This window comes from Ailuropoda melanoleuca, chromosome 2, assembly GCF_002007445.2.
Source record: "Ailuropoda melanoleuca isolate Jingjing chromosome 2, ASM200744v2, whole genome shotgun sequence".
Classification (NCBI taxonomy): Eukaryota; Metazoa; Chordata; class Mammalia; order Carnivora; family Ursidae; genus Ailuropoda; species Ailuropoda melanoleuca.
In genome coordinates, this window is record NC_048219.1 from 82,297,408 (window position 1) to 82,323,284 (window position 25,877).

The 25,877-nt window shown below is 48.5% G+C and overlaps 1 protein-coding gene across 2 annotated transcripts in view; it reads left to right on the forward strand.

Annotated features, from left to right (window-relative positions):
• Window positions 1-25,877, forward strand: part of MAB21L3 (mab-21 like 3) — a 90,613-nt gene that overhangs the window by 48,983 nt on the left and 15,753 nt on the right. The window contains exons 8-15 of one of the 2 annotated variants that reach the window (XM_034654156.1): window positions 9,938-10,115; window positions 12,827-12,926; window positions 13,236-13,800; window positions 14,227-14,376; window positions 14,705-14,817; window positions 18,626-18,812; window positions 19,201-23,323; window positions 23,433-23,724. The gene's annotated coding sequence lies outside the window, so the exon portion shown is untranslated. The other variant, XR_004623395.1, reaches the window with a different exon arrangement.

Genomic DNA, 25,877 nt, shown 5'->3' on the forward strand with positions numbered 1-25,877 from the left:
AGTGGAGCCTGTTCCCGCAGAGGAAATGTCAAAGGCTTCCAGAGTGCCAGGTTAATTTGGATAAGGCTCCACTCTGCTCTGGGGTCCAGTCTTGCAGTCTTCGTGTGGGAGGCCCCCTCCAGGCCCATCCGTCACAGTGTCCCACACTCCTGCCCCCTCCCCTGCTGCCCCTACTCGGTTGGGTGAACAGCCTGAGGTCTTTGGAGTGTTTCTGTATCCAAAGGCCTGCGGGGATGGTGTCTTTGCCTTGTTACAGGTCTCTTTCTCCCCAACATGTGGCTCTCAGAGGAGGCCTCTGGGGACTGCGAGTCTGTCCAGTTCACCGGGACTGGGGCCAGCCCAGGCCGGGCACACAGGGTAGTGCTGGAGGCATGGAATGCCCAGGAGCCGGGCCCAAGCTGCGGGTCTCAGCAGCATACGCAGGCTGACGGGGACCTGCCAGCCCCAGCACGCTGCTGAGTTGTCTTTCGAGCTCCTTTTCACTGAAAAGCCGGGAATAGGTCAGCGGGGTGCTGGGATCGCTGTCAATGGCACCGGCCTTCCCCTGGGGTGGTCCAGACGCGGTGGGGAGAAGAAGGTAGCGGGCGGGAGAAAGCGGAGGGGGGGGAGTTGCGGATTGAGGGAGTAGAGCAAGAAAGAGGAGGAGGAGCCAGGGATGGGGCGAGGAGAGGGACTACAAAGGCCGCTGCCGCGGTGGCGCCCCCCGCCCCCGCGCTCTCTATCCCCCACCACGCGGTGGCCGGTGGGGCCCGCTCTCCCGGCTCGGGCACCCGGGGAAGCGCAGGGGCGGTGGGAGGGGCTGGGACAGGAGAAAGCGGGTGTGGCCGAGCACCGCGCCGGGGACTAGGGGAAGGGGCAAAGGGGCGGGGCCTGGTTTGAGCGACGCCCCGGGGCTGAGGGGGCGGGGCGAGGGGCGGGGCGGAAGACGTGCGCCGCTCCCACCTGTGCCGCAGCCTCCAGCCGTCCGCGCGCCCGCCCCGCCGCGGAGTTGCCTCCCACTTACTGGTATTTTCTCCCTGCCTTCAGTGCAATGGTGGAATGTTTTCACCCTTTCCTTCCTGGAGCTGGGCTTGAGGCGACTGTCTCCCCTAGAATGAAATATTATTGTTCTCTCGCCTCTGCCTCGGGTTTGGGATTTGAGGATGGAGAAGATGCCTTCTCTCATCATTAATTAATGTAGGTGGCTGTCGCTGTGGTCACGGCTGGCCCCAGGCGGAGCAGAGCCCGGGAAATCTGGCCCAAGGGAAGGGAAATAATAACCACAATCTAGATGGGCCTCCCCCTTGGCCTACTGCTAAGTGGCGCACCCAGCTCGCACTGGCCAGTCCTCTCTCAGGCCCGCACCGTGCCACTGACCGCCTACTAAGCACCTGTTACTTTGCGCCTCTTCACCCCCAGAGGCACTCCCAAATTAGCTAGTACTAGCCCCATTTGACAGATCAGAAAACTACAGTTCAAAGAGGTTAAGCAGCTTGCGTCCAGTAGCACAGCCAGCAACAGAAAAAGCGCACATTTGAACCCTGATCTCTCTGTGCAATGTTTTCCTGTGTACCAGGCAGCCCCTCCTGATTCTTTTGCGTTCCAACATTCCCAGTTTCCTCCTCACCGCCTCTCTCTATCCCATCCCCAACCCTGCCTCACTGCCTTCTCTACCTCGCTTCTGCATTTTAATGTGTTCTAGGAGAAGGGTCTGAGACTCCACACTGAGGTTTCAGTGACTGATAACAGCCCGAAGTGTTTTCCTTCGCCTCCCTCCCCAAGATTTGCCTTTTAAGTAGAAATCAAGCCTCAAGTTCAAGGACAGGTTCTTAAGGGAATTGATCTAAGTGACAGCCAGGAATGTGGGGCCATGGGGGCAGCTAGCCCTGCAGCGACCCCTGCAGGATGTAGGCAAGCCTCATTCCATTTATGGGCACCGCTTCGGGAGGTGGGTCTGGGAGAGATGAGTGACAACCTTATCTACTGCCTGCCTAGCATGTTCTGCCACGCACTTCACAGATGGTACCCCGTGATTCCTCACAGCTACCCACGAAGTGGTTGCTACTCTCCCCATCTCACAGACGAGGAAACCCGGGTCTCCAAAAGGAAAGAACTTGCCCTAAGCTGCAAGTAAGCTGAGTTGGAATTCAAGCCCATTCATTCATTAAGTGTTTTTCTATTATTTCGCTATTTGCAGGGATATAGAGAAGAGATACAACCTTCTTCTCTCACCGCTTCTGTTCCCAAGCAGGCGAATAGATACGAAGGAATCAGTACAATATCAGTATGATAGTCTGATAGTCAGTCCCCCTATGGGGTGCTGTGGGTGCCTCATAAACACTAAAAAGGAGGTCAGTCCCACCTAGGGGCACGTGCTGGGGAAGTGGAAGGGAGTCAGGGGGAAAAAAACAAATCTTCCGGAAAGAGACCTATGGAGCCAGGCCTTTTTCTTCTCTCTCCTTGGTGCTGCCTCTAGAAGCTCTGTGTGTGTGGGGGGGGGCTCACAGAGGCCTCAAAGGGCTCCTCTTGAAATGTCTCTTGACTCCCCTGCTCTGGGCCACCTGACTTCACTGTGGCAATCTGAGGATTATTAGATCACTATGAAGTGCCTTGTATTTCTGGTGGATTTGGGCAGCCTAAATGTACAGGAATCTCCTTCTTCTTCTTCTTGCTTTCCCAGTTCAACAGAGGATGATTTTAAAATATGCTTGACTTGAAGAACAAGAATTTGAAAAAAAAAATGTGGGAGCTGAGGTAAAAATGGAAAATAGATGAAACCCAAAGTATTTCCAAGGTGTCTTTCTCTGTGTTTCTGTTTTGCAGGTTTTAAAAGCAGAATTAAAGTGTCAAGCAGAGGGAAATTTCTCTGATGCAGCATTTACATAAGAAACACGTTCAGAAAAAGAGGCTGTGATTCTGAAGGTGTCCTTATTATACTGCACTAAAAATCTCTCTTGGGATCGGAGGAGGTTTAAATTAGTCCAGGAGAGGAGAAAATCATATCCCCCTTTTCAAACGGCAGTTCTCTCCCCAAACTGAACATTTTCCCGGAGGAAACGGCCGCACTGTGTTCAGGAGCAGACAAAGCCAGCCTTGTGCAAGGGCTCCACCTTCTCGAGCCCTCAGTGCAATTCCGGGCTCCTCCTAGATCCCTTTAACAAGTCCCGACATTGCACTTGGTGCTTCATCGTGGGCCTTGAGCACAGCTCTCAAGGAGGCCCTTGTTAAGGGCTGCGCATTTTGCTCTAGAAATGCACGCACAGGCCATTTAGTTGACTCAGGAAATCACAGTCAGTGGGAATAGCACAAAATGTCATGCACTTTTACAAGCCCATGTTATGTATGCATGTATGTATGTGTATGTATTTTCTCCAACATCTGTCAAATATTTGCTTGCTAAACTGCATAGAATTTCACATACAAGAGTAGCGCTATGTACACAATGTTCTGGTTACCTACTGCTGCATAACAAACTCCCCTAAACTTGGGGACCTGAACAGCAACCGTTTTGTTATGTACTGTGGTTCTGCAGATCAGGAATGGGGCGGGGCTCAGCTGAGTGAGTCTCCTGCTCCGGGTGGCATCCAGCTAGTGCTGAGGTTGATCTAGAGTCCAAAACCGTTTTACTCGTATACCTGGCACCTTGGCAGGGAGGGGCATGGTCTCTCTCCATGTAGACAGAAGGTCCCTCCACGTAGTTTCTCCAGCAAGATGCCCGGACGTCTTACCTAACAGCTCAGGCGTCTGCCTCCAAGTGTGCATAAAGCCAAGATGGACAGGACCTAGTGAAGGCCTTGCCTTGGAGCCCCAACGTTCTAAATTTCTTTCTCACCCTCTTTCCCCTCACCTCACCCCCAACCTGCCTCAGACACCCGTTTACTGTGCTCAGAACTGCCACAGTGTCATTGCTGCAGGCCCAGAAACACACAGGAAACAGACCCCACCTCTCCGTGGGATGGATCAAAGAACTCGTGTCCCTCTCTGGTCCAGTGGCCAATGACAGCCAGTACCAGCAGACTTAGTTTTCCAGGAATAAGAGTAGACTACATGGAACCATCAAATCCGAGATTTGGAAGGCACCTGAAAGCTCACCTAGTTCAACCTCCTAATTTTACAGATAGGTGAGGCTAGGAGGTATCTAACAACCTGGGTCACAAGCCCCGATTGCAAAGGCAAGGCTCAACTGCAGGTGTCCTGATCCCAGATTCGAGAAGAGATTTACTGCGTGCCTACTAGGCTCCCAGTGCAGCACTTCCGCTGGCCGTAGAGGTGCAAAGTTCAGGGTTATGCAGTTCTGGGTGTCCAAGAGTTCGCAATTCAGCAGATGGGAAGAGTCAAGAAAGGTAGGTAGCATGAGAAAATAAGATTTGCAAGTAATGTGCCATGAACATCTACAGAAGGATAAATCTCATCTGGCAAGGGGGTTTAGGAAAGGATTTCTGAAGACCTGGCTTAATATGGTCCTTTAAGGGTGGGTGAAACTTTTGACCGGTGATAGGATAGCAGCAGGGTGTTCCAGCCGGAGCACATCATGAGCGAAAGGAGCCAGAAGAGCCAGGGATGAGGGTGTGTGTTGCATCGTCCCCCACTCTGACCCAGTCACCCTGGAAGCCAGAGCGCCCACTGTTCACATAGACATCCAGCCCTGCAACCAGCCGGTGGTGGTCCGCTCAGACGCTTTACAGCTGACTCTCCTATTTGAGCAGGATTCGCTTTCTGCTCTAGGCCAAGTGTGTTCAACGCTGACCGCACGTGAGCATCTCCGCGGATGCCTTTAGAATATCCCGATGCCTGGGTCCTACCCCAGAACGTAAAAGTTAGATTCTCTGGGAGGGAGCCCAGGTCTTGATTTTTTTTCCTTTTTTACTCTCTAGGTGATTTTATTTTATTTTGAAGATTTTATGTATTTATTTGTCAGAGAGAAAGCGAGCACAAGCAGGGAGAGTGTCAGGTTCTCCCCTGGGCAAGGAGCCCAATGCGGGACTTGATCTTAGGACCCTGGGATCATGACCTGAGCCAAAGGCAGATGCTTAACCAACTGAACCACCCAGGCATCCCACCCCAGGTGATTTTAATGTGCTGGAGCCATGTTCCCCAAACGCTAGTGCACATCGGAGGAGGGCTTATCAAAACACAGATTACTGGGTCCTCCCCCCAGAGTTTCTAGTCTAGAAACCAGAAAACCAGAAACTCTGGGAAGGGGACCCAAGAATTAGCATCTCTAACGTGTTCCCACATCTGTCACTAGCCCCAGATCACACTCTGAGAACCACTGCTCCAGACAACTGATCTACCCAGTTATGCATCGACTCCGCCCCTTCAGAAATCCTATCACCGAAGACAGAACTCAGCGGGCACCTGGGTGGCTCAGTCGGTTGAACATCTGCCTTCAGTTCTGGTCATGATCCCAGGGTCCTGGGATAGAGCCTGGAGTCAGGCTCCCTGCTCAGCAGGGAGTTTGCTTCTCCCTCTCCCTCTGCTCCTCCCCAATGTTCTTGCCCTCTCTCTCTCTCCTCCCCCCACCAAATAAATAAATAAAAAATCTTAATAAGAAAAGAAAAGGGAACTCAGGTTGCAGACTGTGGAGCCTAAAGCCCTGCTGTGCCACGTGTGGTCCATCCCTGGGCCAGCATGGGCAGCACCTGGGAGTTTGTTAGAAAATGTAGACCTCAAGCCACAGCCCAGACTGCGGCCATCAGAATCTTTTAACAAGATTGCCCAGCTGATTTGAAGGCACAGTAGCTGGACAAGCTCTGCTCTTGAGCTAAGTTCTGAGCGTTAGTTCCTCGTGGACACCTGAATCTTGATACTGTCACAGATGAGCAGAGATCTTCAGGCACAGTGGCTGTAATGACTTACCTGAGATGGGGCCATAGCACGCGGGTAGCACAGGAATCACCGAGCTTTTTAATACAGAAACGATGAATTGCAAAATAGCAGCTGGATAACAAAATTCAACAGGTCTGTTGTATATTTCCTTTTGTTCTATANTGTATATGTTTTCTTTTGTTCTATAGACTTCTGCAGTTTACTAAGCATTTTTACCATTGATTGGTTCTACATCTATTAAAAAATGTTGAAATAGCCGACTCAAGCACAAGGGAAACGCTAATCACTTAACTATCAGGAGTACCCATTACTTTAAATTTCTTTCCTTCATGCCTACCAATGGGTGGCCCCAGGCCATTTGCACAGCATTTGGTGCAGTTACAGGATGAAGCTGCTGTTTTGAATTCAGGTATTGCTTACCTCTTTCACACTGCTCTGATACCCACTCAAAACTAAATGCTCCCAACTGCCTCTCAGTTTCTTGCCTTGGGGGTTTTCTTCCTCTTCACCATGTAGAGAGTAAGGATCCATTCAGCAAAATTCATTTCTCCCAGTGGCTTTGGAATTCGCCTTATTTTCAGGTGACTTGCTTTGAATCATCTGTACTTATGCATTGCCATTGGTGAGATAATGAAAGTCTTCCTAACCCATTCCAGTGTTCCAGACCTCTTGCCTTATTTTTATCCAATTAGTTCAATCTAGTGCTGCTCAATGGAGGGGTGAAGCAGGGTTCGGGCTGCCATTTCCATTTGGGTCCCTCTGTCTCCTTTTGCCAATCTCATGATCTGTTCGATTGTTCCAAAACCTGAAGTGTGGTCTTTCATAGAGGAGAAAACTCACCTGGAGAGGTCATTTGAGGTCTACTTAGTAGGGCAGGCGTGTATTAAATGCCACACTGGCAAGGCTCCGAGCAAGACAGCTCCTCGTGGAAATTCTTGCTGTGTGCACAGGATGCTGTATTTTTCTATTTTATTTTCTATTTATTCATTTTTAAACGTATTTATTTTTTTGTATTTGTGTTTTTCTATTTTTAACAAAAAATCCCCTACCATTGTCTGGGGATGAGAAAAAGTTTGGGTTCATATGACAGAAGAAAGTTATATTAATGCCAATAAAAGAATGAGGTCTCCTGATAGAATGATCAGTTTTCCTGTCAAGGTGCAGGTGGTTATACTACAACTAGACACAGTTACCAAAATGATTCTAGTCTGGCTGATCAAGTTCTTTTAACTGAGTATATTGCAGCAGGAAAGGAGAGGGCAAGCTGTGCTGGGTAGATTTCTTTGTGGTGCCTACAGATGTGGCCAGCTTTGAGAAAAACAATGTACAAAATGAGTGGTTGTGAACTTGGTCCATCAGGGAGGAATTATGTGCCTTGTAAGAAGAATTTGCTACAAGGAATATGAAGGACCCAGAACTTGGAGGATCTGAGAGATGGAGCTCCTTTGAAGGAAGCTGGCTGGCTGGGTCTCTCAGGATGACAGTACCCACCATGGTATACCATACAGAGTCTGTTTCTTGGCCTTGCAGATCCAGAATCTCAGTCTGGAAATACAGGTTGACAGGGCTCTGTGGAAACGACTACCACTGATCTAACTCATAAGAGCCCAAAGTAGAGCTTAGTTGCCAATTTGTGGGCTTTCTGTGGGATCTCCCCTTTCCATTAATTAGTTCATCAAATTTTATTGAGTGCTTGTTATAGGTTCAAGTTCTCTGTTCTCATGCTGCATACATTCTAGGGGGAGGGCTATATGATAAACACATATATAGTATGTCAGGTGGTGATATGTGCTACAAAAACATTAAAGTAGCTTAAGTGGAAGAGAAAGTGTTGGGGTGGAAATGAGTGTAGGGGTTGTTCCTGTTTCATTTAGGGATGTCAGGGAAAGCCTTTCTGAGGAGGAGACGTTTGAGCAGAAAGCTGAAGCTATTGGACCCAGAGATTTCTGCAGGGGAGGGGGGATCCCTGGCAGAGTCACAGCAAGTGTAAAGGTGAGTGTGTACTTGATGTGTTCATGGAACTGCCAGGAGGCCAGAGGCGCGGGGAGGGGAATGACATCAGAGAAAGCATGCAGGCCCAGATCCCTTGCAGGGCTTTGTAAGGATTTTGCTTTGCTCTAAGTGAGATTTGGAGCTGAAGGATGACATAATCTGATTTACATTTTAATGGCATCACTCTGGCTGGCTATGTTGAAAATAGACGGGGGTGGGGAGGAGGCAAGGGAGGAAGTGAGGAGACTAGTGAGGATGCTTTTGTAACAGTGGAGGCAGGAAATGAGAATGGCCTGGACCAGAGACCATGGCAGCAGAGGCTGTGATCCGGGGTCAGACCCTGGGTACGTTTTGAAGTAGGCCCGCTGCTATTTGCTGACAGTTTGGTTGCGGTGTGTGAGCGCAAAGGGCAGAAGCAAGGATGCCTCCCAGCTTCTGGCGTGAGGAACTGGGGAGCAAGATCTCCATTCGCTGTGAGCAGGAAGAAAAGCCTAGTGCATGTGCGTGCTGTGTTGCTGGGGAAGCAGCCGCAGCCCAGTTCGGGAGATGGTAATTTTGACGTAGCCCGTGTATATCTGGAGCCGCATGCCATGGGATGCATGTGTCTGGAATTCAGTGGAGAGATCCAGGCTGGAGATAGAAATTTGGGAGTCACAGCACGTAGGTGGCATTTCAAATCCTGACATAGCTGAAACCCTGCCAAGTGAGAGCACGCAGAGGGGCCTGAGCTCTAGGACTCTCCCACCGATAGAGGTCAGCGAAATGAAGAGCACTCTGCAAAGAGACTGATAAGGAACAGCCAGAGAGGAGGGAGGGGATCCAAGAGGGATCGGTGGCCAGAAGCCAAGGGAGGGTGTTTGGAGGGCGGAGTGACAAGCTGTGTCAGAAGCCTCTAAGGAGCGGAGTAGCAGGGAAACAGACAGCACTCCCGGAATCAGGAACCAGGAAGTCATGGCTAACCTTGACAGGAGCAGTTTCAGGGGAGAGGTGGCAACCAACGTCGGGCTGAATGGGGTTCAGGAGAGAAGGAAGTGAGGGGGGCAGGTAGAGAGATGTCAAGAGTCCTGCTGTAAAGGGAAATAGAATGGAGTTCGTGGCTGAGGAGAGATTGGGGTCAAGGCAGTTTTTGTGGGGTTTGTTGTTTTTTGTTTTGCTTTGGGATGGAAAATATCAGAGGGCGCCTGGGTGGCTCAGGCAGTTAAACGTCTGCCTTCGGCTCAGGTCATGATCTCAGGGCCCCGGGATCGAGTCCCACATCAGGCTCCTTGCTCAGGGGGGAGTCTGCTTCTCACTCTCCCTCTGCCTGCTGCTCCCCCTGCTTGGGCTCTATCTGTCAAATAAATTTTAAAAATCTTTAAAAAAAAAAGAAAGAAAAGAAAATACTGGGGGAAGTTTGCTGATGAGGCCACGTGTTTTGGAGCCATGTCCCTGGCTGGGTGAGAGGAGATAAGGGCCAGCACACAGATGTAGGATTGGCCTTAAATTGGAGCAAGGCGGTTCGTTCCTGGCGCAGGAGGGAACCCAGAGGGTACCGTATTAGCTGTGACGGTGGGAGCGGGTGGTCTTCTGTGCTCACTGAAGCTGGCCGCAAGGTATCAGTTGAGATTGAGGGGCAGGTGGGGCGAGGTGTAGGACGCCTGAGAAGAAAGGACAGGCTGAGGGTGCTGTCTAGAACAGCACGATGTCCATGAACTAGAGCAGGGGTCCCAAAGTGTGATCCCTGGCAGGACGCACAGCACCGGGGTCATCTGAGAACTCGCCAGAGATGCACATTCCAGGCCTCCTGGGTCAGGAGCTCCGGCACCAAGTCGGGCAGTCTGTGCTCTGACAAGACTCTGAGGCACACTTGGGTCGGAGACGCACTGGGGTAGGAATAAACATATCGCGTGTTGCCAGGCAGCGGTAAGAGCCTTCTTGAGGTTAGCGGTCGTGAATTTAGAGTGAAGCCAGTCAGCACAGCTCACCCGAGCCCAGGCCGATGATGCATTCCGTCTTCCAGCGCCTCCGCTAGGAATGGACATTGAGCCTGTTCTAGCTAATGCAGCAGGCGGAAAAGTCTGCAGGGAAGGGCTCCTAGCAAAGACTCCCTCAGTCTTAAAAATGAACTCAAGGAAGACACACTCTCTTTTTGCTTCAGGGTTTCGTGGTGCGAGGATGTGGCAGGTGTCTTCTGACCCAGGAAAACAGCCTGAGGACAAGGCCAAGAGGCGAGGAGGGCAGAGTGGAAGGGAAAGAATCAGACTGCTGACGATGCCGTTCAGCCACTGGACGAGCCCAGAGCTTCCCCACCTCTGGACTGACTTACGATATGGAAGGTACCAGACTCACGCTCCATCTCCCCATCCTTGTCTGTAAAATAGGAAAACTGGTCATGATAGCCACTTCCCATGATGGTTCTAGAGGGTAAGGGAAGATCACACCTTTGAAAATAACTTCTCCTATTATAAGACACTACACAGATGTCGATTACAAATGTAATTTCCATTAGTGAACTTGTACTGTGGTCGGAATTACACACATTTGGTTCATACAGACTTCTCTACAAAGTGAGCAATGCTGACAGTGAAGGTAACATGCGTTTGGGGCTTCCTCGGGCGCTCCCTCCTCAAGCAGTCCATCCTACCGGCCAGCCTCGGACCTCGCTGTGCCACCGCGTACCAGGGTCCTCTGCAGCCCAGCCGGGCAAACGGGCGCTGAAGGCCAGTGCAGAAGAGCGAATGCCACAGCGCAGGGCACTACAGATCCTCACCCCTTGCCATCTCTCATCTGTTTTGAAACCCTATAGCCCATGTCAAGTCTCCCCCTAAGATTACAAATTGCATTCCGAGCACCCCCCTCCTAAGCAAGTGAAAGCACCCCCTTTGCCGTCTGTAGCAGATCTCCCTGGATGAAGCCTGCACACCCTCTTCACCCTCCATATTGCTCCCGACTGGGCTTCATTTCCCCAGTGGGGTCCCTTCACGAGGCCTCCCCTTCTTCTTCCTTCTCCTTGCCAGTCAGTGCCTGTGGGGCCTTTCCCTTGACCTTCACATGTCCCTGCGAGCCAACAGAAAGAGGAGTCTCTTTTACTTCCTTAGTTACCCTTAAGGCTCACTTTCAAACCTCAAGTTAGCCCTACCCATGACCTTTGGGCTCAGCTCATAGATCCCACTGGACAAGCGCCGTGCACGCGCTGAGCATTGAAAGGAGCAAACCCCTGGGCCCGTATAACTTTTAAGGGCAGACTTCCTCTCTCACACTTGGCTGAGGGATCGACTGGTTCTGCACCAAACCGGTCGACACTGAGGCTGCCGGCATCTTGAACACTATTTTATTATTCGCGACTTTGTTCCTGCTTCGTGCTTCGTGCTGACTGTTGCTGGCTCTGGCTCTGCCCCCTGTGAGGAGCCTCTGACCAAAGGTGGCATCAGGAGAGACTTGGCGAGTTTACCTGGGGAAGGAGACATTTTACATCTGTGTGAGGCCGGGAGAGCCGTAAGAGGGAGAGACCAGATTGCATGCAGGACCCACAATAAAATCGTAATAGCGAAACAATAAAACAATCCACTCAAGGAACAGGGGACACAGCCATACACAGAAGGCGGGTGACCCATGGACACTGGAGAGCCGGCACAAGGGACTTCGGACTATTGTGACTAGATCTCCCCACACCTGTTTGCAAAGAGCCAGTCAGAATAGGCTGAGAGAGGGCAGCACCTGGGTGTGAGAGCCAGCCCATACCCCCAAAGCACTCACAGGGACCCCCGGGTGTGCCTCAAGGGACCAGCCCACTCTCCTGCCCTCACTGAAATCATGAATGGCTAGGACCCCTTGCAGGGGCCGCGTGACTTCAAACTGTAATCTTTTAGTGAACCCGGGGTCCCAGAATGGATATGGCCCCTCTTGGAACCCAGAAGACTAGGTGCTTACCCTGTGTGCCCTCCTACTAGACCTTAGGCCTCACAAGAACAGAGCTGTACTTTATTCGGCTGTGTACCCTCAGAGATGAGCCCCTAGCTTGGCAAGAGTCTGTTTTCACTGAAAGCTGAACGTTTGTTGCACTGAAGGCCTAGACCAGGGGTGGGCCTGTGGTCTCCATCATAGATCGTTCAGCCGTGAAAGCACCCACAGATGATATGTACACAAAGCAGTGAGTGATGTTCTCATAAAACTTTATTGTACGGATGTTGACACTTGGGTTTCAGGTAATTCTCTCATGTCATGAAATATTGGTTTGATTTTTTCCCACCATTTAAAAATGTAAAAGCCATTCTGAGCTTGTTGGTGGCACAGAAACAGGTAGCAGGCCAGATCTGGCCCAGGGACTGTCGTTTACTGACCCCTGGTCTAACAGCAAAAAAGGGCCCACTTTCTGTTTCCAATGGGAGTCTCTTCACAGCCATTGGGATGGGCCTGCCTCAATAGCTGGGTCCCCCACTCTGTTTGCCCACACACTCCAGCCACACACACACATGGATCTATCTAACGTGGCGACTGTTCTGGATACCAGGGTGAGGGGTGGGCAGTCTCCAGGCTGCCATGTTACCTGCAGATACACGCTCAGGGCTGCTGCTTCTCAGGAAGAGTGTAGACTTCCCGTGTCCTGAGCCTGAGTGATCTTTCTGCCCTACCACCATCACCCAGTGTATAGAGGTCAGGGTGGGAGACCATAATTAGGGGGACGCTGAGAGAGAGACTGGGTAGCAAGGAGAGATAACAGTGGTCAAGAAAGCAATGTCTAATGTTAGCAGTGCTTCCTCTCAAAGCTTTACATTTTGGGGTGCATTTTAATTGATCAGGCTCTTTCACACGCTTTGGTTCGTTTATTCCTTACAAACTCAGAAGGTATAATTCAGCTCCCGGAGGAAGCTTGAGTCCAGAGAACCTTGGGGATTTGCTCACTGTCACATGCTGTCTGCACAGCAGAGCCGAGACTCAGTTTATTTGTTCATTTATTCCATAAACCAGTTTTGAGGGTAGTAAATGTCACACAGCGTGCTGGGCAGGAGGAATATAAAGATGAATAAGACTTGGCTCTTGTCCTCAGGGTATGTCCATCCAGGTTCTCTGGCCTGCCTGAGCACGGACTCCGCTGGCACTGTCCGCAAGGACGAGTTTCAGAGCCGGCCTTCGTGGACTATATCCAGGTCTGTGGTCAGGGCAAATACCCTATGGGACAAATGCCACCCGCCAAGCGCCTTCTCTCACTTCGCCTGCTTACACCTGCGGCAGGTCTAGAAGAGATGGACTCTGGGCCTCACAGGATGCTCCTTCTATCCAGGGGACATGCCCTCATGGGTGTCAATTCTAGACTAGGATTTAGTGGCGGGGCCTGTGGGGGAGCCCCCAGGAATCGCCAGACCCGCCTGTGCACATTTGGATCTCTCATTCCAGAGGCAGGATGGCCGGGGAGGGTGTCTCATGCTGAGGCGGAATTTGGCATTGCTTTGTTCCAGGTTGTGTGACCCTGACCAAGTCACCTAACCTCTCTGAATTTCCGTTTCTGCATCTGAGGGGACAAGAAGAGTCATGACCTGTTTACCCCACTGGGTGCAAACATTCCAAAGAACTGGCGGGGGAGGTGTGGAAACGCCATCGCCTTCGTGCCTCCTGCCCACTCTAGGTCTGCCTTTGGCCTTGGACCAGTCAAGGCATGGTGTGCGATGTCCTGGGTCAAGGATAGCAAGATTTTTGTCCCTGGATGTCAGCATCACTTCTTGAGAAGAACCAACGTGTCCCAAAAGCACTGGATGCCCGGACATGGGGCAAATGAAGACAAGCCTCGGTTTTCCTCCTGCGGCCAGGCCCGGTTGGAAGTGAACTCCCTGCACAGGAATACAAATGAAGTGAAATTCACGTTACATTACTCAAAATGTCGTAGCACTCAGGCCCCAGCGTATTCTATTGACAAGTGATATTTGGGGGACACTTTCTGACCTTTAGGATTAGCTTGCAATGTGTCTTTTTTTGTTTTCCAGACGAATTCTTACCGTCCTCCCTGCAGTTTGTGTTTGCCCTCAGGTAAGTTCGATCCAGCGGGATCTACCTTTGCGGCTCTGTGGGTCCGCCCCTCTTCCTTCCCCGAGCCCAGCGGAGGCTCCGCCCACTGTCTCCTGGTTGGCTCTGCTTGCTCATCCTGGGGGAGGACACGCCCCTCTACCCCGTCCCTCAACAGCGAGCGCAGGCTGGGCGGTTTTCTTTCTAGTTAGGGGGCTTCTGTCTCATTTCCATGGTTTCTTACCTCAGATGTGGCTTTTATTTTAATACTTAAATTTTAATAGTTGATTGCTTCAAATAGGCTATAGAATTCTTTATTTGCTCTGATGAATCTGTCGTCTGATCTAAGATATTAAATCCCTCTCTGTTGTTGGGGTTTGCAACCTGGCTGCTCTAGGTTCACAAAGCTTTCCCATTAAAGGTCTCTCCTCTGCCAATATTTATTGCTAGAGTCACTGTTTGCCCAGAAACTACTGTCTGCTGCATCTTCTGGGAAATGAAATTTATGTCTCCTGGCACTGATGGGGGTGACATCATTGAGACACTGTTTACATCACCCGGTGGCATAAGCCCTGAGCTGGTCTCTAATGGATGGCCAAGGTGGGGAGTGGGGAGCAACAGAGTGGGTTTACATAAACAAACATGCCTACCTCTTCCTTTCCCTCCCTTCCCTGCACTATCCGCCCCTCCACTTGTATTGACAGTATCATTGCAGTGTTATGGCATCTATTAAAATTGACACCTCCTCTTAAAATTAGCATTGAGTGGCTGGGATCAACAGTGGTGAGGGCGGGGGTGGGCAGGAGAGGGATACCCGGCTTTTGTGTGGAGGGTGTCTGCTCAAAGGGCAATAACCGTGCCTTCCCTTTGTAGCAAGTCACCCCTGTGTAAACCGCGTGACATGTGTTTTTCTGTCCTGTGTTGACAGGTGACCTAACTAAGGGACGGAGACCCAGAGTCTTGCTAGTTCCTGGCAGAACTGGGATTCCAACCTAGCTCTTCTGACCCGGGGCTCTGGTTCCATGATCGCCTGGTTTGGTGGTATGTGCTTGGTGAGGGGTGAGTGCAGCTCTCAGCCCCAGCTCCTCTCCCACCTGCCCCACATGAAAGCACCCCTCACCCCAGGCTCCAAAGCAAGCTGGCCTGGAAGAGAGACGGAAAATGCCTGAGCAGCAGTTCGCTGGGTACCTGTAGCCTCCGCCCCCTCTCTTCTCTCTTTCCCTAGTTAGCCAGCCTTCTCCTACCACACTGTGTCTATTTTCTCCAGCGAGTGTTGGTGCCTTTGCCACTCGCTCACCCCCATTCACTCCTCAGCCTACCGCACTTGTCTTTCCTGCCCCTCCCGCTTCACCTGAATTGACCAGTGAGCACCGAGCTCCCAGCTCAATGGACAGCTTCGGGTCCAGGGCTGACTTCACGGCATGGGAGGAAGACAGTGGCACAGGGACCTGCACTCAGAAGGGCCCCACACTTGGTTTAGTACTCCACTGTTGCTGTCTCGAAATTATTAACATATTTTTTGAACAGGGGATTCTAGATTGCCGTTTTGCATTGGACCCCACAAATTATGCTGCTGATCCCGCTGGGTCTTTTTAAAATGTCACTTCTGTGTCAGACATCATCCGTGGTCTACCTAATGTGCATTCTCCCTCTGTTCCTCCAACACATTCCCGTTCTTTTCAGCCACCATCAGAGATGCTTTGATTTCAGGGAAAGGCCATTCCTCAGCTACAGAGAATGAATCTGATTGACTAAGGCAATGATGGAATCTTAGGGCTTCGGGTAGAATTGATCTAAAGGTGACCACATGACCTCGAGAGGAAAGGGAGGAAAGTAAAAGCTTGTTCTGGGAAAGCTTTAGTGTTCCTGAGAAAAATGGACAGACTTAGCTGGCTCACTTTACTCTTTGGCCCATCCTCCCTCCTTCTGGTGTGGATGTGGACATAATCTCTGGAGGTGCAGCAGCCATCTTGTAACAGGAGAAGGAAATCCAACACGCAGCCAGTGGCAGAGAAAGAAAAGCACTGGGCCATTGTTGAGGCACTGCCCTTCTGAACTTCCTACCATGCACCGAACAGACAACAATAATAACATCAAAACGCTTATCTCCTAAGTCGTTGCTGTGTTTTTCTTTTTCACTTCAAATCGACTGTTTTTTAACTGCCATGACTTCCACTGCTCCGCATAATTTGACACAATGTTGTCCATTCCCTCCACTTGACACATTCTTCCCTTGGCAGTCATGGTACCATGTCCCGGATTTTCTCATCACTTCTGGTATTCCTCTCCTTAGCTCAGTCCTTGATGGTGGGGTCTGGCAGAGCTTGGTGGTTCATTCTTTTATTTGTTGCGAGGTATTTACTGGGCACTGCTGTGTGTTGGGCTTTATAAGAAGTATGGCAGGTGCATTCCTGCAGATAGATGAGGCCTCTGCTCTCGAGCAGCTTACACTGTGGTCCTAGGCACTGCCCCCAGTCCACACGCCTCCCGGGCAGCCTTACTTACTTCCTCAGTGTCCCCACCTGCCGCTGTCTCATTCCCATCCAGGACTTCACATTGACTTATCTAATTAAGCAACAGTCCACAGATGCTCCTAGAAAAGACAGAAGAGGCTGAACTGCCCCTTGGTGAGTCAGTCATGAAATTATCTCTACTCCATGTTCCCAGCCACGATATGAAGAGAAGACACAAAAGAGTTGGCTACCTTTTCTCCTACCTAAGCTCCAACTTTATTTTTCTGCAACACNTCTGTCCTGTGTTGACAGGTGACCTAACTAAGGGACGGAGACCCAGAGTCTTGCTAGTTCCTGGCAGAACTGGGATTCCAACCTAGCTCTTCTGACCCGGGGCTCTGGTTCCATGATCGCCTGGTTTGGTGGTATGTGCTTGGTGAGGGGTGAGTGCAGCTCTCAGCCCCAGCTCCTCTCCCACCTGCCCCACATGAAAGCACCCCTCACCCCAGGCTCCAAAGCAAGCTGGCCTGGAAGAGAGACGGAAAATGCCTGAGCAGCAGTTCGCTGGGTACCTGTAGCCTCCGCCCCCTCTCTTCTCTCTTTCCCTAGTTAGCCAGCCTTCTCCTACCACACTGTGTCTATTTTCTCCAGCGAGTGTTGGTGCCTTTGCCACTCGCTCACCCCCATTCACTCCTCAGCCTACCGCACTTGTCTTTCCTGCCCCTCCCGCTTCACCTGAATTGACCAGTGAGCACCGAGCTCCCAGCTCAATGGACAGCTTCGGGTCCAGGGCTGACTTCACGGCATGGGAGGAAGACAGTGGCACAGGGACCTGCACTCAGAAGGGCCCCACACTTGGTTTAGTACTCCACTGTTGCTGTCTCGAAATTATTAACATATTTTTTGAACAGGGGATTCTAGATTGCCGTTTTGCATTGGACCCCACAAATTATGCTGCTGATCCCGCTGGGTCTTTTTAAAATGTCACTTCTGTGTCAGACATCATCCGTGGTCTACCTAATGTGCATTCTCCCTCTGTTCCTCCAACACATTCCCGTTCTTTTCAGCCACCATCAGAGATGCTTTGATTTCAGGGAAAGGCCATTCCTCAGCTACAGAGAATGAATCTGATTGACTAAGGCAATGATGGAATCTTAGGGCTTCGGGTAGAATTGATCTAAAGGTGACCACATGACCTCGAGAGGAAAGGGAGGAAAGTAAAAGCTTGTTCTGGGAAAGCTTTAGTGTTCCTGAGAAAAATGGACAGACTTAGCTGGCTCACTTTACTCTTTGGCCCATCCTCCCTCCTTCTGGTGTGGATGTGGACATAATCTCTGGAGGTGCAGCAGCCATCTTGTAACAGGAGAAGGAAATCCAACACGCAGCCAGTGGCAGAGAAAGAAAAGCACTGGGCCATTGTTGAGGCACTGCCCTTCTGAACTTCCTACCCTGCACCGAACAGACAACAATAATAACATCAAAACGCTTATCTCCTAAGTCGTTGCTGTGTTTTTCTTTTTCACTTCAAATCGACTGTTTTTTAACTGCCATGACTTCCACTGCTCCGCATAATTTGACACAATGTTGTCCATTCCCTCCACTTGACACATTCTTCCCTTGGCAGTCATGGTACCATGTCCCGGATTTTCTCATCACTTCTGGTATTCCTCTCCTTAGCTCAGTCCTTGATGGTGGGGTCTGGCAGAGCTTGGTGGTTCATTCTTTTATTTGTTGCGAGGTATTTACTGGGCACTGCTGTGTGTTGGGCTTTATAGGAAGTATGGCAGGTGCATTCCTGCAGATAGATGAGGCCTCTGCTCTCGAGCAGCTTACACTGTGGTCCTAGGCACTGCCCCCAGTCCACACGCCTCCCGGGCAGCCTTACTTACTTCCTCAGTGTCCCCACCTGCCGCTGTCTCATTCCCATCCAGGACTTCACATTGACTTATCTAATTAAGCAACAGTCCACAGATGCTCCTAGAAAAGACAGAAGAGGCTGAACTGCCCCTTGGTGAGTCAGTCATGAAATTATCTCTACTCCATGTTCCCAGCCACGATATGAAGAGAAGACACAAAAGAGTTGGCTACCTTTTCTCCTACCTAAGCTCCAACTTTATTTTTCTGCAACACACTCACACGTTACACGTTAGAAGGTTCTAAAGTAGCTAATTCCCCTGACAGAATCCTGCCATATGTGGGGATTCTCTCCTTTCTTCTTTTTTTAAATTTCTTNACTCACACGTTACACGTTAGAAGGTTCTAAAGTAGCTAATTCCCCTGACAGAATCCTGCCATATGTGGGGATTCTCTCCTTTCTTCTTTTTTTAAATTTCTTTTTCTCTTTTTAAATTTGTAATTGAAGTACGGTTGAGTGGGGATTTTCTTTTATTTCCTAGAAAAGGTATTGGAAGTTCCCATCAGGTTTAACAGTTACTGCACTCTTACTGCTGCCTGACCCTCATTCGTGCACAAACTGGGCCAGAAAATGGTGAGAGAGGAAGTAGGAGGTGAAATGTGTCAAACTCCCCCCAGACCACTCGTGAAGGAAGACTGCTACAATTGATGATGGCGGTTTTTTTGAAGGTGCGCTTCATTTGGGAAAAGTTTAAAATGACAAAACTTCAGTAAAATGGCAACCCATTCATTCCATTCATGAGAATGTTAGGGGATTTGGCCTAATGATATAATCCAAGTGCCAGAAAATAATAGATATGCTTATTGTTTGCTTATGATAACAAAAAAATGGGAACAACTTTTCTTACTGTTATCCATGTAATTCACTACATTCTTACATTAGAGGAGAGACACTTCATGATCTCTCAAGAGATGCTAAAAACCAATTGCTTTCAAATTCAGTGACCATTCCTAATATTTTTAGTGAGCCAGGAATAAAAGGAAAGCCCTTAATTTATACAGGGGATGTTTATTTATTTATTTATTTATTTAAAGATTTTATTTATTTATTTGACAGAGAGAGAGACAGCCAGCGAGAGAGGGAACACAAGCAGGGGGAGTGGGAGAGGAAGAAGCAGGCTCATAGCGGAGGAGCCCGATGTGGGGCTCGATCCCAGAACGCCGGGATCACGCCCTGAGCCGAAGGCAGACGCCCAACCGCTGTGCCACCCAGGCGCCCCTCTACAGGGTATGTTTAAAAAACCCAATACACATAATACCGAACAAGGAAACAGAACAAGCCCTTCCATCAGAGTTTGGTTAAACACCGTGCAGACAAATCAGAGCTGGGACTATAGTTAGGTGAGTGATGAACTTGACGGAGGTGCAAATGTTCAGAGCGTGCCCAAATACTCAGTAAGCAAGTAACTAGATAACATCCTTAATGCAGCATTATACAAAATTAAAATTAATGTAAAAACTCCTCAAAGAACAAAATATCTGAAACTTACAAATTTTAATATAGACAGGATCAGCATTTTTCCCAATTTTTTTCCTTTTTGCCTCCATCTTTAAAATGGCTGTTTAATATTCATTAAAATGTTCTTTATCTTGATTACTGAACTTTCCGGTACCTCCCCAAATTTTATGCCCAAGAGAAGTGCCTCACCTCATCCTGGGTTTTACTGATGGAAATGAACCTCCCTGTGGTGATTTGTGTAGGACAATAACCCATCAGTAGAGCCTTGGTTGTCTTTGTCCTAGCCTCCCCACCCCCCCGCCCACCTCTCACCCCTCAATCTAACATCTGAAGAGGGCCTAGAGTAAGGATTTATTTTCAACAAATATTTAATGGGCACCTTCCCTGTGTCAGCACGAGAAGTCCAGTGATCTACATATTCCCAGCCTCGTGGAGCTTACAGTTGGCTGATGGGAAACAACAATTCAACAAGCAGTCTCGACAAAGTATAGCAGGGGCCATGGTGGGGCAGGGGTGCCAGGGGGTTAGAGCCCCACTTGCCAAGTCAGAACACATGAGGTCCCATCCCCAGCCTGAAGCTTGATTCAGAGCTGAGCAGCGGGAGGGGCCAAGGAGAAAATGAGGCTCCCAGAGATAACTGCTTATGAAAAAGCTTATTTGAGAACGCGACAGAATTACAGTAAGGTTAGAGCTCTCAAGGGAGGAGTGTGGTGTAGAGAGAGTAAAACTAGAGGGAGAGACAGAAGGCAGGTTGTGAAGGACTTTGTAAACCACATGGGAGAGTTGGAATTAACCCCCAGAGCAATGAGGAGCCTTTGAAGTAGGAGGATGCTTGGATTGAGTTCATGTTTCAGAACTCAAATCAGAATTCAGAATTCCAACTGTGGTGCGAAGAATGCAAGAAGGTAAAACTCCATCCAGAAGACCAGTTAAGAAGATGTTAGGGTAGCTGCTATGGACTGAATGTTTGTGTCATGCCCCCACCCTGCAAACCTCTCCAAATTCATATGTTGAAACCCAACCCCCAGTGTGATGGTGTTTGGAGGTGGGACCTTTGGGAGGCGATTACGTCATGAGGGTGGAGGCCTCGTGAGTAAGATTAGCCCTTATAAAATAGGCCAGAGAGCTCCCTGGCCCCTTCTACCATGTCAGGATGCCATGAAAAGGAGTCCACCTCAGAACCGGGAAGCGGGCTCTCACCAGACAATCTGTCAGCACCTTGATCCACGACTTCCCAGCCTCCAGAACTGTAAGAAAACTTTTGGGTTGTTTATCAGCCACCGAGTCTGTGTGTATTTTTTTCAGTAGCAGCCCAGGTGGCTAAGTTAGTAATCTAGGGGAGAAATGCTGGTGGTCTGATTAGGGTGGCGGCAGGGGTGTTGATGTTTACGCAACGTGGAGTTCATCTAATCAATGGGATTTGGTGATTGATTAGCTGCGAGAGATGATGGGGAATCAAGGATAACATCCAGGTTTGTGACTTGTGCAATTGATTTTTTTTTTTTTAATATGTCCGTCTTACCATCTAGCAACCTTGATGAACTTTCTTTTTAGTTCTACAATGTAACTATAGATTTTCTATGTAGACAGTTACACTGACGGCCGTTAGGGGTGGTTTTGTCCCTTACCTTCCTATATATTGATACTGTAGCAGTGAGAGTTCAGTCAGGAAAAGACAAACAGCTCTTGGTATTGCAGGCAGAGAGATTTGATAGAGGGAATTAGGTGCCTACAAGACTGTTGGGAGAATGGGATTAGTGGAAGTCAGGGGAGGCTGCTAGCTTTTGATTCACCCCTGCAGCCGTGGTCCTACAGTTAAAAAGTTGTTGCCAGCCGGGTCAGGAAAGTGCAGAAAACCTCCACTGATGATCATGGCTACAGGAGTGAGGGGGGCAGCTGATGAGGACTTTGTAAATCCTTGTTCCGCCAAAGCCCAAGCACCCACGAGCTACTTCCAGAGACAGAACAACACAGCGTGCTCCCTGCACCCTTCCATCTCCAAATCTTAAGCAAGTGTCTCATTGGCCGACTATTAATGGTGTCCAGAGCCCCAGACATAAAGGAGCATGGGATGAGTCGTTCTCAGGCTTCCAGACCCTGTGATAAAGGACACAAATGTTAGAAACACAGGCTGGTTGCAGAGAGAAACCAAGAAAAGCCAATAGCCAGCACAGATTTGCCTTCATTTGCTAGCCTATCCTTCTGTATGTAAGACAACCCGAAACACTTTCGAAACGGGCTGGACCCTTGAGTCCTTCACCCACCATTCTCCCCTATGCACCCTGTATTCTAGAAGATGCACAAAACGACATGCAGTTTTCCAAACTTATTTCCATGACTTTGCACTTGACCTGTCACTCAAAAGTTACCTTTGTGCAGCTTGTGAAGACTCTTCCCATTTCTCTGCCACTTACCCCCTTCTTGTCCTATACCTGCATCAGGCAGGATTGACCTGGATCTCTCAGTACTCCCTCTGCACCTGGTTCACCATTCTATTATGGCAACTTGTCCCAGTGAATTTCAGTGTTTACTCAAGGTAGCCACCTTTTCCAGTAGACATAAGCATCCCAAGGTAAGAGTGACCAAGGACCTACTACAATGCTTGGAACATAAATGATGCTCATTAAAGATTTATGAAATGTAGGGAGGACTGTGTCTACAAGGTCGCTCAGTGTAAGCACCTGAGGCTGAATGAAGAGCGGCCACCTTCAGAAACAGGCATGCCCCTTACAACTGAAAAGGGGTCTAAACAGTGTTAGAGTCTTGGAAGGATGAAAATTGTTTATAAATTGTTTATTAGTGTTAGTTCCAAGTTCTAAATTCTTTTTATTTTAATTTGTTTGAGAGAGAAGAGAGAGCAGGAGCAGGGCGGGGGGGGGGTGCTGAGCAGGGAGCCTGTCTCGGCGCTTGATCCCAGAACCCTGAGATCATGACCTGAGCTGACGGTCATGACCTGACCTCAGTCACTTAACTGACTGAGCCACCCAGGCACCGGTAAGTTCTAAATTCTTATTTCCTATTTATGTTGACTTTTTCTAGTCTTTTCCAAGCTTTTACCATCTGTCCTTGCTTCTGAAGGTTGTAGCGCTGCTTCCCATTAAAATACAATTCCCACGCCACATTCTGGTTGCCCCCATCGCATTAAACTAATGCAATGATGGCTTAAGCTGCTGGGGAAATGTGGGTCATTACATGTTGCTGACAGCAACCCTCCCAGTGACATTGCAGCAGGGACAGAGGACCTTAATAAATGATTATTTATACAAAATCAGAGAGCTCTAGACTTTGATGTGTCCTTAGAGAGCCAATCCTTTTGTAACACAGAAATGGAGATTGAGAATTCCCATGATTTCTTAGCACGATGAAAAATTGGTTAGCGAGCTCATCTCTTCCCTCTTCATCCCTGCCTTCTTCCTCTGTCACCAGACCCCTGAGACTCCCCAGGACCGAAAGAGTACAGTGTTACATGCAAAATAAGCAATTAACCAAATGTTCTTAAATGGGTGCATGGGTGTCCTATTCTTTAAATCCCTCAAAGCCGATATTGTTTGGTTCCCTAAAGGACATGTACCCAAGGTAACCTGGAAAATCTTTGTTTTCCTTTGTGGCAGACACAGTATACTGGTTGACTCAGCATCCTTTCCTAACCTCATTCCTCTCATCCATTTTTCTTCCTTTCTCAGCCTCCCTGCATTGGAAGTGACCAGGTGACAGTTTTGAAGTAAGTGAGATGTAAGCAGATGCCTGCTGGAGTTTTCTGTGAACGATTTGCTTTCCTGATGGAAGGGACAAAGGAGGTACATACTTTCCTTGCTCCCTTTTCTGTCCAGATGGTGACCGTGTTGGCTGCGCCTACATCAGCCTGCTTGCATCCATAGGGAAAGGTCAAGAGAATGTCAGAGTTGTTGACCGATGTTGCCGAGAAGCCAGACCATCACCAGCACCGTCTACCTCCTGGCTGCTTGTTCTGTGACAGCCACGAACCCTTCTTTGGTTAAGCCACCAAGTTTCTATTCCTTGCTTCTAAGCGCTTTTCTGGTATTTACTCTAAACCAGCTGCAGAGCCTGGTGAAACAGGAGGGGCAGGTCTGAGAGATGTGGACATTACCCTTAATGTACTTTGTAAGTTCAGTTTTGTAACATTTACTTGTCACCACATTACAAAAAGGTTGTTTCAAGGAATACATAAAATGAGAAAACAAGGGAAACCAAAAGCAGTTGCTGTCTTATCTCAGCCTCGACATAGTTTTATTTTAGCTGCATAGTGTTTAGAGAATTCCAGTTCACACACATGNTGTTTCAAGGAATACATAAAATGAGAAAACAAGGGAAACCAAAAGCAGTTGTGTCTTATCTCAGCCTCGACATAGTTTTATTTTAGCTGCATAGTGTTTAGAGAATTCCAGTTCACACACATGAGTGGTTGCAAATGTACAAGTGTGTTCACCCTGCAATGTCAGGTCAGAACGTTTGAAAGAAGAGCATGAAGACAGTTTCCCTTCGAAATGGAGTCAATACCAGCATGTGAGACCTGCTCTTCTTCCAGTGCGGAGGGAGGGAGGCGGTGAACAGTTTCTTACCAAGGAAATCCTCATCGCTCGAGGGAAAATCTAATGTAGTGAAAACAGTCCAGATTCTGGAGGCGCACTTTTGTGAGTTCAAATCCTGAGACTATCCCTTGTTGGCTGCCTCTGTTTTGGTGTGTTCCGTTTGCAAAATGGGCTCATTAATGGTCCCTACCTAGGAAGGTTGTGGGTGGCTTACATCCAGCAATACAGGTGAGACTCTAGAATAACGCTGGACACATCATGACAGCAACTGTTAGCAAGGATGAGATGTCCAATGATGTCCCAGCTTCTCCATTGCCTGTGTCTGTCAGATATTTACTAAACAATTTAAAATAGACTATTTTGCTTGAAAGTCTATTTTGCTTGAAACATTGAATACATATCTCAGGTTTAATGTCTTTGCAGATCAATTTCCTAGGATTAACCCAGAAGCTTCACCTTGCCAAAGTAAACTTATTCAGACTTTAAAAGGAAGAGAAGCATTGGGATCTTACCATAGATGCTGACACTATGTATAATGTGCAGCGATCATTGCCCTGCAACCTTTGTCCAATAGCTATTTTAAGACTAATTACTGTACTGTGATCTTACAAGGTGCTGGGCAAATGTATATTTCACCTGGCATTTAATTTCTTAGGGCCCATGCATGGTATATCTGATACTCATGTGTATAATTTTATGTAAGCAGACACGGGAAGGACTGCATAAAAAATAATAATAATAATAATACAGAAAGGACCAGTACAGAGTCACAACATTCTGAATCAATGAACATTTACAAAATGTTTATGGCAGCAGCTATATATACAGAAGCATGTACAGCTGGAAGCCCANACCAGACACGGGAAGGACTGCATAAAAAATAATAATAATAATAATACAGAAAGGACCAGTACAGAGTCACAACATTCTGAATCAATGAACATTTACAAAATGTTTATGGCAGCAGCTATATATACAGAAGCATGTACAGCTGGAAGCCCAATTTAAAGATGCTGGTGTTTCTAGTATATAAACATTTGGTGTGTGAAATATTTAACTGTGAATTTTTTTTAATTGAGGAATTTTTAATTGTGAAACAAAATTCTAACTGAATTTCGATCAAATATTTATAGGCTCCTAAAGCATCCCTGCATGACTGTAGTTGTCCGTTGGTCAGAGTTTAACAGTCATCTAAATTATCCCTAAGATCCCTTCTAAAACTTGGAATTTTGAGTTATAGAGATTAATGCGTGAGGCTTTACCCAACCCCTCCTATTTTGGGCCTTCATCACCTAGAAGGTGAGTCTACCCCAAAACTAATAGAATTATCTTACTTTAAGACATTCCATAGAAGGTAGTTCTATAGCATGGGACTAATATAAATTAATTAATGCTTTTGCCAACAAGTCACCGTCAACTCAATTCAAAATGGGCAATTTGCTGTCACACATACGGTAAAGTATAGGAGAGCAGCTCCTTGGTTGGTTAATTCAGTATTTCGACAACCTCATCAAGGACTTAGGATTTTTCTGTACTCTCTGTTCAGCTGTCTTCACCACGTCGACCATTTTTCCTTTGTGGCGTCAAGATGGCTGCCACAGCTCCAGGGGTCATATTTGTGCACAGCCATGATCAGAGGTAGAAAAGCGATGTCTGTATTCTTTTCAGTTCTCGTAAAAGCTAAGAAGCCTTTCCCAGAAGCATCCCAGAAGAGTTAGCCTCCAA